This window comes from Pelobates fuscus, chromosome 10 (genome assembly GCF_036172605.1).
Source record: "Pelobates fuscus isolate aPelFus1 chromosome 10, aPelFus1.pri, whole genome shotgun sequence".
NCBI lineage: Eukaryota > Metazoa > Chordata > Amphibia > Anura > Pelobatidae > Pelobates > Pelobates fuscus.
In genome coordinates this window covers 42,571,120-42,584,751 of record NC_086326.1, presented here as the reverse complement: position 1 = coordinate 42,584,751, position 13,632 = coordinate 42,571,120, and positions in this window count along the sequence as shown.

Below are 13,632 nucleotides of genomic sequence, written 5' to 3'. Positions count from 1 at the left end.
TGGTTCTTTTATGCCTCCCCCTGGGTGTGGCCTGTGTGTGTGAGTTGGAAATAAAAGCCAGGCTGGATGAGCCAGTCCAGAGTTCCTGCTTAACCCTGAAGCTGAAGTGTTGTCTCATTCTTGGGGGGAATTTGAATGTATGCCGACTGCCAGGAGTGTAAGCTGTTCGTATTGCTTTTCCTGTTCGGCTGCTTCCAGGGTTCGTGTGTCTGCTGTTCGAGAGTTAGTGAATGCGTGCAGTTTGGGAGTTCGGGAAATTGGTGCTTACAGTAGCTGCTGGTCTATCTAAAGGGGATTATCGCCTAAACTGGGTTTTATCCCCTTTTGAGCAAAACGGTCCGTTACAGTGATCTTCTACTTTTTTCATGTTTTGACAAAGTTACACAAATATAATTGTGAAAAGCTCGTAGATCATTTGGAATGAATCATGGCAGGCAATTGGGTGTTTATTCCAATACAATAAATCACAGTCAAACCTTTTGCAATATACATATCCACAAGATGCTGGATAATTTACTCCTGAAGTCAATAAGAACTTGCAATTGTTTGACATTATTGATGTATCTGCTGAGCGACCTTCTTTCTCGGAGACAAAAATACCTTTAGAGAGTTGTATTACTGAATCGCTAACATTGTATTATCTTCTACTGAGTTGTAGAAAACAGATAAAGTATTCAGAGAAAACTTTGTAAAATATAATTTTCTGGGAACATTGGAGAGACAGTATCTTATAGGTCCGTCACCCTCTTTAGACAACGAAGGAACGTTGCACTCTATAGGAGTGACAGACCGCCACAGGGCCAGCATTAAGCTGTTATAGCTGCTGGAGCCATTGGGGCAAACCGGTTTGTTCAGAGCAATGCTCACAGTCATTATTTAATATGTATAATGTGATTTTAGTTTTTATTCTGTTCTGCAAGAGTAGAATACATTTATTTAGCATTAGCAGAAAAATATTATTTATGAATATTTTTTTTCCCCCGGCCAGAGTTGACCCTCATTTTTTTATTGAATTAAAATGGAAGCAAAATATTATTATAATAATAATAATAATAATAATAACAAATACTTGCCGTTTGAAGTTCTTCAATTTTTCTGCAAATCCATGGGATTTACAGCTTCTGTATTGAGCTCTCTCCTCTCACGCCAGTTGTGGACCTGATTGTTTTTAATAGTGGTGCTGAACAGATTCCATGAACCTCTGCCTGCAGCTGTAATTTCACGCATTAAAAAGGCAATAACTATAAAAATGGGCAAGTTCAAATAAGCAAACTGCAGCTTTGATTGGCGTACTGAATAGGTCTACTCATGTATTTTCTTGTTTGGGTGGTGGCCTGCACAGGCTCTCTCAAAAAGTTATATGGAATTCTGCCAAAAGTATTGAACTTTTGTGGAATTTGTAATCAGGCCATCATACATGTACTTATTCTGGGAAGGGGAAACATTGACTCCCTGCTGTTTAGAGCTTAATAATGCAGTTATTTGCAGAGATCTGAAGGGTCATCCTCATTACCTATTCAGGAGCATCTGTTGCTGTACTGCTACGAGTGTCCCTTTAAGCCCTTATACAGATGGCATTTCAGCACTGTGGTAATATAATAGATTCTGTCTATCTTCTTATTCTAAAATGTTGTTACATACAGGAATATCCACTCATTGCATTTTAGATTTTGTGTTGTTTTGCATCCAAACAGTGTAACAGATTGGCCCATATTACTGTTAATAATTGGGGAGTGTTTTATCTCTGTAGGAAGCCATGCCTTATGGCGTATGTCCTTTTTACATATGCTGCCTGATTGTTCACTGACCTGTTCTCATTTCATCTTTTGTTTTCACACATCTACATCTGCCAGGGCATATCATACTCTACCAAAAGCCTGGAACACAGAGGGTGATCACACAAATCAAGATAGGATAGTTACCATCAATGGGAAAACCATCAATAACGTAACAGATCCACTTAAAATGGCCACGCCAGCACCATAACTACATAAGCTGTATAGTAACCTCTCACGTGTGTGTTCATTGATGGACAAAAAGGAATAAATGAAGCAACATGCAGTCCAGCTTTTATTAGCTCACCAAGCTGGTCCATTTATTTTTTTACATGACACAGAAAAACTTGAAACCATGGACAACATTTCAAAACAGTGGGATACCTAGGATAAACTGTTAGATTGGAGCCATGCCCTGGTCTCATTGAAAAGTAATGGAATGTTTTTAATTTACCGGTACTTTCCTCAGTTTCTATGTTTTATGTATTACAGAGACACGCCAAGCACTATACCACTACTGCCCTCTGTTCCCCAGAGTTCCCTGCCTTGGACCACCTCCTATGGTTTACCGTTTTCATGGATCTCCTGGTGCCAACCCTCTGGCCTGTTATCAGTTATAGCTTACAAACCCAGTGGCTGGGCCTTTCACCAACACACACCCCCATACACACCCAATTGCACACATGCACCATGCAACATAATTACCACTCACACACTGACATACACACACCAACAAACATACATACACAATTTAAGATGTTTTAGCCACCCTCCTCTTTGCCTACCTTTTGCCAGGAGAGCGGCTTCTCTGTGGTCCAGAAGATCCAACGCCGGCTAAAAGTTGCTGAGGGAGCACATATGAACAGACAACATCACTGTCAGGGTACCTGTTGTCTGTACCTCAGAGGAGGTGAGACACTTAGAATTCCGCCCTCTCAGAGGGGCTGACTCACTCGTTCCTCGCAGTCCTCTCGGCCGTTTACATGCCGGACGCCTCTGATCCGCCTCCTTTTATGACGCGGCTCTAGTAGCCGACGTCATGACGACTATCCGTTCCGACCTGTCAATCAAGTCCTGAGCACGAATCAGGACTCGTCGGGGGCGTGATCATCTATTTAGAACCAGGGTATAAAATAAGGTTTTGTGTATTGGTTCATTGCCCTGTCGTGGTTCTAGCTAGTCTAGTCACTCAGCGCTCTTATTTCTATTTGTCTCTTTGGTTCTGACCCGGCTCGTATTATTTCTACCCTGCTTACCTCTATTACCTTTTGACCCGGCTTGTCTCTCGTTTACCTGCTCTCTCGTTCCCTCGACCTCGGCTTGTCTCTAGACCATTCTTTGCTTACTCCTTACGTTAGTCCGGCCATTCTAAGGTCCGGTATACGTAACTTCTCCTGTTTGTACTCTGCGTGTTGGATCCCTGTCCCGATCCTGACATTACGACAGGGCGAATGGATCCTGCAGGTACAAACACTCAGGTCGGTTCTCCTGACTCTAGATTTGAGGCCATGGATCATAGAATGGACCAGATGGCTCTAGCGTTGCAAGCCTTACTATCTCGTTCTAGTAACCAATCAGAAGAGATGCGTACTGCATCCATCTCTCCTGTAAGTTCAGGCCTAGAGGTAGCCACAGTAGGTGCTTCATCCCGTATAACTCCCCCTGTACATTATGGTGGCTCTCCGGATACGTGTCGAGGTTTTTTAAACCAGATAGGTATTCATTTCGAATTACAACCCCGCTCCTACCCTACAGATAGGGCGAAGGTTGGATTCATAATCACACTACTCATTGATAAAGCTTTGAGATGGGCTAATCCTTTGTGGGAGAATGATAATCCGTTAGTCTATAATTATAATGCCTTTGTCACTGCTTTTAGAAGGACTTTTGATCCTCCAGGTAGAAAGGTTAATGCTGCTAGACTACTGTTACGTCTTAGACAACATAACCGAACCCTTGTTGATTATGCCTTAGAGTTCAGATCCTTGGCAGCAGAAGTCAAGTGGAATGAACAGGCTTATATGGACGTATTTCTAAACGGACTATCAGACGAAATTCTAGATGAGGTTGCCACAAGAGAGCTTCCTGAAAGTTTGGAGGATTTAATTTCTTTTATTTCTCGAATTGATGAACGTTTAAGACAGAGACAGAACACTCGAGATAGAACCCGTAGACCTTCCTTTAGACTAGCTCCCTCATTCCAAAGTCCTGAATCTACAACTTTAGCGCTTCCAGAACCTATGCAGATAGGCAATACTCGTCTCTCAGAAGAGGAGAGACAGTACAGGAGAAGGGAGGGGTTGTGCATGTATTGTGGAGCAAGAGGTCACCTACGCCTAAACTGTCCTAACCGCCCGGGAAACGCTCGCACCTAAGTTCCTCTAGAGGACAGGCCTTGGGTGTTTCTATCTTGTCCTCTATACATGACTATAAAGATCATAGGCTTCTACTACCTGTTTCTTTAGCTTGGGAGAAGGGAGTATTAAATACTATGGCGTTGATAGATTCCGGAGCTGCTGAAAGCTTTATTGACCAAGTCTTCGTCACTAAACACTCTATCCCATCCCAGCTAAGGGATACACCCTTGGCCGTTGAGGCCATAGATGGTAGACCATTATCTGAACCTGTTATTTTTCATGAGACCATACCTGTTAACTTAACTGTTGGTATCTTACACGAGGAAGGTATATCTTTTATGCTTATTTCATCTCCTTCTGTTCCAATAGTCTTGGGGTATCCTTGGCTTAAGAAACATAACCCCATTATCGATTGGGAATTGGGTGAAATAGTCTCTTGGGGTCAAGGTTGCCAAAGCAGGTGCTTACAGAAGGTCTCACCGGTTTGCGTAGCTGACACACTGGTTAATTCTACCCAATCTACAGACTTACAAATACCACCCCTATACCTGGATTTAAAGGCAGTCTTTGACAAGAAGAATGCTGACACTCTACCTTCACACAGGTCCTTTGACTGCAAGATCAGACTCTTGCCCGGTACCATGCCTCCGAGGGGCACGGTATATCCTTTATCTACTAAGGAGAACCTAGTCTTAGAGGAGTATATTCGTGAGAACCTGGACAAGGGATTCATTAGGAGATCCTCCTCCCCTGCCGGGGCCGGGTTCTTTTTTGTGATTAAGAAAGATGGTACATTAAGGCCTTGTATTGATTATCGGGGATTGAATAAAATAACTATTAGAAATGCCTACCCGATTCCTTTGATTACTGAGCTCTTTGATCGTTTAAAAGGCTCCAAAATTTTCACCAAGTTAGATCTCAGAGGGGCGTATAACTTGGTGAGAATTCAACAGGGAGACGAATGGAAAACAGCTTTCAATACCCGTTACGGGCACTATGAGTACACGGTAATGCCTTTTGGTCTCTGTAATGCACCAGCAGTATTTCAGGACCTGATTAATGAAGTTCTTAGGGAATTTCAACATGATTGCGTTATTGTATATCTGGATGATATACTTATACACTCTAGTGAGATTGAGACTCACCACAGACAAGTCAGAAGGGTATTGCGCAAACTTCTACAACATGGATTGTACTGCAAATTGGAGAAATGTAGTTTTGACCAGTCTCAGATAAACTTTCTTGGGTACGTTATTTCTGGGGACGGGTTTAAGATGGATCCGGTTAAACTCCAATCTATTTTGGATTGGCCATTGCCCAGGGGACTCAAGGCCATTCAGAGGTTTATTGGATTCTCCAATTATTATAGGCGCTTCATTAAAGGATACTCGTCTATTATTGCGCCTTTAACCAATATGACTAGACAGGGGGCTGACACTAAGACTTGGTCTACTGAAGCTCTCGTTGCTTTCAAAACACTCAAGGATCTTTTTGCTTCAGCACCGATTTTAGTTCATCCTGATACGTCTTTGCCTTTTCTACTCGAGGTAGACGCCTCGGAGACAGATATAGGTGCTATCTTGTCTCAAAGATTAGGTGTGGATAAACCGTTACATCCATGTGTTTTTTTTTCCAAGAAATTGTCTGGGCCTGAAAGCAGATATGACATTGGTGACAGGGAACTATTAGCGGTTATTATGGCTTTAAAGGAGTGGAGACATTTATTGGAAGGGACCTTGCACCCTGTTACTATTTTGACAGATCACAAGAACTTGTCCTATATTGGGGAAGCCAAGCGCTTGTCCGCCAGGCAAGCTCGTTGGTCCTTATTCCTCACTCATTTCAATTATGTGCTCACTTATAGACCTGGTTCTAAGAACTCTAAGGCCAATGCTTTGTCTCGCCAACATGAACCCTCTACTATATCTGATGCGGTTTTGTCCTCTGTAGTTCCCAAGTGCAATATTATCGCCAACACGAATCTCAGGATACACTCCCCGTTGCTTGCCGAGATCATGAAGGTACAGCATCTGGCTCCCAGACAGGCTCCCGGGGCACGGCACTTCGTTCCTCCTGAACTCCAACTGGAACTGTTGCAGTGCTTTCATAACAGCAAGGTGGCTGGGCATCCTGGCATACGCAAGACGTGTTCCTTGATTTCTAAAGATTTCTGGTGGCCTTCATTACGTAAGGATATTAAGGATTTCGTCGGGGCATGTGAGGTCTGTATGAAGACTAAGCAACCTCATACGCTTCCTTGTGGGCTCTTGCACCCCTTGGAAATTCCCGAGAGACCATGGTCCTGTTTGGCTATGGATTTCATTGTCGATTTGCCTATTTCTAAAAGACAGACTGTTATTCTCACGGTGGTTGACAGGTTTACTAAGATGGCTCATTTCGTGCCCTTACCTAAACTTCCGTCTTCTCCCGAATAGGCTGAGATATTCGCGAGAGAGATTTTTCGTTTACATGGTATACCCTCCGAAATTGTCTCTGATAGAGGTCCCCAATTTGTTTCCCGTTTTTGGAAATCCTTTTGTTCTCAATTGGGTATCAAATTGAATTTCTCTTCTGCATATCATCCCCAGTCTAACAGAGCTGCTGAACGCACCAACCAAAAGATTGAACAATATTTGCGTTGTTTTGTTTCCGAACACCAGGACGATTGGGTCGGTCTGATTCCTTGGGCGGAGTTTGCACACAACAATCTCGTTTGCGATTCGACTCGTTCTAGCCCCTTTTTCATGAATTATGGCTTTCATCCTCCTATTCTTCCCTCGGTTTCCCCTTCCCAAGGGGTACCGTCGGTTGATGTCCATGTTGCCAATTTGAGGAAGTTGTGGGATCAGACTCGACAAATTCTCCTTCATAATTCCACGTTGTTCAAACAACACGCAGACAAGCGTAGAAGGGCGGCTCCGGTTTTTGTTCCAGGGGATAGGGTATGGTTGAGTACCAGAAACATTCGCTTGAAGGTTCCATATATGAAATTTGCGCCTCGTTACATTGGTCCTTACAAGGTTCTGACTCGAATTAATCCTGTTGCGTATCGCCTTGCTCTTCCACCTGGCTTCCGCATTCCTAACTCCTTTCATGTTTCCTTGTTGAAGCCTCTAGTTTGTAACAGGTTTTCCTCCACTGCACTCTCCCCTCGCTCTGTTCAGGTTGAGGGTCAGGAGGAGTATGAGATCAACTCCATCCTCGATTCTCGAATTTCTCGGGGGAGGTTACAATATCTTGTGGACTGGAAAGGATATGGTCCTGAGGAGAGGTCTTGGGTGGTCCAGGAGGAGGTACATGCTCCTCGCCTCCGCAGGGCTTTTCATTCCCGGTTTCCGTCTCATCCCGGTTCCTTCCGCCCGGTGGGCGTTTCTGAGAGGGGGGGTACTGTCAGGGTACCTGTTGTCTCTACCTCAGAGGAGGTGAGACACTTAGAATTCCGCCCTCTCAGAGGGGCTGACTCACTCGTTCCTCGCAGTCCTCTCGGCCGTTTACACGCCGGACGCCTCTGATCCGCCTCCTTTTATGACGCGGCTCTAGTAGCCGACGTCATGACGACTATCCGTTCCGACCTGTCAATCAAGTCCTGAGCACGAATCAGGACTCGTCGGGGGCGTGATCATCTATTTAGAACCAGGGTATAAAATAAGGTTTTGTGTATTGGTTCATTGCCCTGTCGTGGTTCTAGCTAGTCTAGTCACTCAGCGCTCTTATTTCTATTTGTCTCTTTGGTTCTGACCCGGCTCGTATTATTTCTACCCTGCTTACCTCTATTACCTTTTTGACCCGGCTTGTCTCTCGTTTACCTGCTCTCTCGTTCCCTCGACCTCGGCTTGTCTCTAGACCATTCTTTGCTTACTCCTTACGTTAGTCCGGCCATTCTAAGGTCCGGTATACGTAACTTCTCCTGTTTGTACTCTGCGTGTTGGATCCCTGTCCCGATCCTGACAATCACTTCCTCCCAGTGCGGCCATACTTGAGATGAATGAGTAGAGGCTTTACTTGTAAGGAGCTGCGACGTCAGAGATCTGCAATATAGTCGGATCCCCATGTGGACCCCATAGACTCACAGGGACCCTTGCGGGCTCCAGAGCATGGCTGAGCTCCTTAGCATGATACTGGCTGTACCCCCATAAATGGCAGCCTTGACTGAGAGTGTCAGCCGATGTTGCCTTTTACCATGGGGACAGTCCCACGGCTCCTGGCACTATAACCACTGCAGGACACTGGACACCCTTTAAGGCAATCTTAAATAGCAAGCTATTTTGCTTTTATGTATTGGATAATATGAACTCGCAAATGTCTAGACAAGATTATTGGTTTCAGCAAATGAGTATTCCTTCTATTATAAAAACACGGCCTTATTTTAATTCAGAGGTTATTATAATATGACAACTACCTGATTAGACAAATCAAGCAGGCCATCTTTTTCTGGGTTTCAGCTCAGCTGCTCGTATATAGACATTAAGAATCCACGCAGAACACTTTTAAATTTAATGGATGATCATTCTCAATTACATTTTTCATAATCTTTTTTTTTTTTTCTTTCTAGAAAGTTCTCTATGCTTGGAGCGGTATGAATTATATTGCCTTTTTTTTATTGCGCCAATGCAGTGAGCTGACCTTTTAACCAAAGAGAGATTTACATATCGTACTTAAATTAAACAATATTACACTGTCAACTGTGCCTAGTTGGGATTTTCTTTTAATTATCCTCAAAATGTCCATGGTAAAAAAGTATACCTGTGTGTATTAGCAATAACACACATAATGGTTATATAGCTATACGAAAGGGCACCCACCTCCGCTCCTGTTGATCAATCAGTGGCTCCTCGGAGCCGCCACGCTGCTCACTACCGCAAGCATAAGCATCCAACACGTGTCTCCCGAAAGGTGCCGAAAAGGATATGGCGTAAAAAGCTGCAACGGCGGACGGCTCCTCTACATACCATGGGGTGTTCCCGTTCTCACTCACCTCACCAGCAAGAGGATCTGCTCCCCTGCCTTCAGCACGAGCCTAAACGGAAGGTCTCTGCCTTCTGCTGCTGGGAGCGCAAGACCACAGCTCTGCAACTGCAAACCCCAGCGGAAACCTGGGCTGACTATGGGGAGAGGATCGGAACGGACTTTCCAGGAACTTTGGCTGCAAGTAGGGGCATTGGTTAGGAGGCATGTCAGTGTCTTGCAGGGCTGGGTTGTTAAAATGCCATTCTCACAGTTAATAATGCCAACTATCCTTTAGTTGTCTCCTTCTCCAATAATGAGCTATTCACCCAGCTGCAAAAACAGCTCAATGTATTTAACCAGTGGAGTTTATCGTTCTTCTCTTTTTCCTCTATTAATCTTGCAGTTACATGCTTCATAGAGTGATTGAGCATATATTGTATGAACCACCACATTGCCTGACCTATCTAGCAAGGACAGCCATGTTCTAGGGATTCATATCTTTGTGGTTTATTTAATTTTATTGTTAATACTCATCCTATATCCACACTTATGCTACTTTGTTGTTATGTACTGAAGTTACGCTTGAATATTGTAAAAAAAACGTGCAGTCTTAATCTATTCCATATGAATGTTCACTATGAGATGCCGGTACCAGCTATTGTGGCATTAACAGCATGTTTGTACTCTTTATGCACACAAAAATAAAGAATATTAAAAATAAAAAAATATATAAATGCATGCTGTATCTTAAAGGAGTACTCTACTACAACTCTGTATCTTGTAAAAATTATTTGGAAGAGGGTTGTCAAAAATTGTGGCTCTTTCTGGCATCAACAGACAGACAGAAATTTTTGCACAAACACATTACCAATTTCAGTTCCGTCTAACCTCGTGTTCTATATTTTCTTTGACATTTTTGTTCAGTTCCAGGATTTCCTCTCTCTTATTTTTTTTAAAAATAGCTTTCTGGTATTCCTATTACTTACCACTTGCCTCCCCCAGAAATTTATGTTATTGCCCTAGCTATGACATTCTGCTTAGACTGTAGAGTCTTTGCAGCATCCTTCTGTATAATACATTTCTCTGCTTTAATTTCATGCTTGCTTTACATTACTCTGGGTCTTAATCCTAGGCTGGTCCAGGTTCCAGTTGTCCTGTGCCTTCAGCCTTGATCTCTTTATCAGGGATACATACAGTAGTTTATGTCTATTTTTAGGGATTCGCCAAGATCCTTTGGTCAGGCACACCTTTCATCCTGCCTGTAATTTTTGCCTTTTGGGAGTAATTCCCATGTTCGTGATACCCAGCCCCTCCCCTCACTGATGTCATATGAGGAAGTTAAGCTTTCCTGCTGAGGCGTCCAAGTATTTGAACAGACTGTACATTATAGTTACTAGTTAGCCTCTATTTACTTGCAGGAGCTGAGCTGTGAGTGTGCACGGAGTCCGGGCAGATAACCATACTGCATGTATGTGAGTGTCTTTGCACAGGGAGTGATGGGTGACTACTGAAGACTATAAAAAATAATGCAAACTTTGACGTTTTCAACAAACTGTAGTAAATATGGTGTTTGTGGTATCTCTTTAAGTACCAGAGACCTTCTTTTGCATGTAACTCCTGCAGGGCTCTCAACAGAAATATTGTGGCCCCTGAGACTAGGGCCTACCTCTGAATCTGCCCACAGGGCATGCCCCCCATTCCACCACCATCTTGCAGGCACTGCCACCTCTGTCCCGCCAGGTAAATATAAAGTGTATATATGCACATTCTAAATATAGGGCACGGGCCCCATACACCTGTATGGGCTCTACCCCCAATGACAGCCATGAACACCTGAACATAGATAATATAACTGTATCAGATTTTTTTTTGTAATGATTTATTTTTGGTTTCAAACCACAGACAGGATATGCCATCAAGAACAAAATAGTAGTGTGCACATGACAGGTCACACAGTAATAGGTGTCAAACACAATTTGTAGTTCTAACATTTGAGATGAATGTTTTATTTTTTATGAATTCACTGCTGGTGAGGGATACATTCTTCGCTTATAATTAGGTGCATCCAAGTCCGCCTTGTCATCTGTTATACTAGGAGATACAGGGTAAGTTGGAATTCTTAGGGTGAAACCTGGGATGGCTGGTCACTATATTATTTGACTGGTAAGTCATAACAGTTTTACGCCTATATGGAGCTAGCTGAGATTTTGTGACGCTTGGCGTTGCTGATAGGCGGGGGAGTGGGGGTATTAGTCGGTCATTTAGACCTTTCGAGGCAGAGGGTGATGGGTGCGGTCTAGCTTATTGCGTGAGAAACAAAAGCAACAATAATGAGTAAACACAGATAAAACAGATAAAACTGAGAGCAGTAGGCAACTAAAATATATCAATGTGAGCCACAGTGTGAGAGAGGTAGTCTCTCTGTGAGGACCACAAAGGATTGTGCTGTTGCCAGAATCCACTTGTGAGGTGTTCGGTCTATTGCCCGGGTTTCAATAGGTGCCAGAGAGTCCTGTGATAGATTCAGGGTCGGCAACAGAGCTTTCGCTTCTTCCAAATCTTGTATGAATAACTTTTCTTCGCCCTTGAGGGCCGTGAGGGTGTGTGCCGTGCGCCACCGATATTGGGGGTGGTGTTTTCATAGCAAGAACATGAAGGGTAGTAATGATCTCCTCCATGCCATAGTACCTCCCGAGAGGTCTGAGTAGCCTGTGAGTAGCATGTTCTCAAACTGGTCGGTTGTGTGATCTTCGATGGCTTCAAGGACTGCCCTCCTGTCCCCTTCGCTCCGAAAGCGGACTATTAGGTCTCATGGTGCAGCGGCTGGGGCCTTGGTTGTTTAGGTAATAATCCCCCCAGACCCACCGTTTTTCTCTGTCTTGGGGTCAGTAGTGCCGCCATGAGGTGCCCAATGAAGTGCAGGAGTTCCGCTGCTGGAATGTCCTTGCTGATGCAGAGGATTTTCACATTCTTCTTACGCCTTAAGTCTTCTAGCGCTGCAAAGCGACAGTGGTAGGACTCTTTTTGCTTCTGCAAGCCCAGAATTGTCTGCTGCAGGGAGGCAGTTTGTTTTGTGTGTTCTCCTGTAGTGGTTTCATGCACTTCCAGCCTGTTTGACAGGCCTTTGATATCTGTCTGGGGCCTCGCCGTGCCAGATCTGGAGGCCTTAAAATCGGTGGGGCTTCCATCTCTTCCTCGCGGGAGAAATCGTTGGAGTACTTCGAGTAGGCCTCGGGGCACGCGGCCATTTTGAGTCCTACTGCGTTGTTTGCTTGGCGCAGGAGGTCTCCAATATGCAGGCCTGGACGCGTTTTGTCCGGTTTTAATTTTTGGGTTTTCCGGCCCATAAGGGTGCTAGGATAGCAGGTAAGTTCTCTGAAATCACCAATTTGGTGTCTTGGGCTCTCCAGTGGGCAAAAAGATAGTCAAATGCCCGGAGCTCTCTCGCAGTGCGGCTACTCTGCTCGGTTGCCTTAACTGTATCAGATTTTAACCCCCACAATTTACAAAATAACGAACTTTCTATTGAAGTCTCATACTGTGATTAAAGTGTCTGTTTTAAAGACTGGCTGCAGCAGACACAGTGTTCCCTGTAAGCCAGGAGATAGACAGTTTAATCCACTATCACTACTCATTACCATCACCCTAGCCTATGCTATTACAAACCATGTCATTGTCAGTATAAAACAGTATAAAGCAGTGTGTATCAAAACCAGTATACACCGTGACTTGACACTATACAAACTGACTGTCCTCTTTCAGCTTTACCACAGCACTTAGGTTTTATAATATATCATTTTCTAAAATGTGCAATGCATTGGGAAGCTAGTAACTCATTAATCCAGTCCTGCATAGCTTCAGCTCACCCCTAAAAAGCTGGAGGGGAGGGGGCAACTAATGGGACACCGTGGTACGTGTTAGGTCATGTAACACATTATTGTCATTAGTTTAGTATAGAATAGAAGCATAGAGGTCTGCAACCTCCCTGTTCCAGTCCTATGTCATTGTCCGTTGCCTGTCCCAGGAGCGATGATAGGGAGAATGATGCTTTCTCCATTTAGCAGAGATCAATGACTGTAAAGAGTGTCTGGAATCTTGGTAAAGTGACAGGCAAGTAATAGAAAATTGAGGCGTCTGGCGTCGTTATAAACTAGCATGGAGTCACCAGGGGGACAGATTCTCATTTGCCTGCAATCGCTGACACGCTTCATTTGTAATCAGTTTTCTTATTCACCCTCTGTTTCCAATTCTCATTCCTGAATAAATATTTGCTTTCGGGAACCTGCAAAAGCGAGATAACTGAAAAAAGAGACAGGGCCTTTTTACTTAAATGAAAACGGTGGTTAATTTATGTTCTTTTAGCTATATTGCTTACATGACAAATTGGAAGCCACATAAACAGTATAAAGCATATACAGTTAAAGCTATTGCCCAATGTTCTAAAAATCTAGTTTTTCTTCAGTTCATAGATATGTCCAGCAGAGCCCCTGCCTCAGCCCCCTGCATTCTCTTTACATAAGACAGTAAAAATCGGTTCATGTCTGCTACACCTG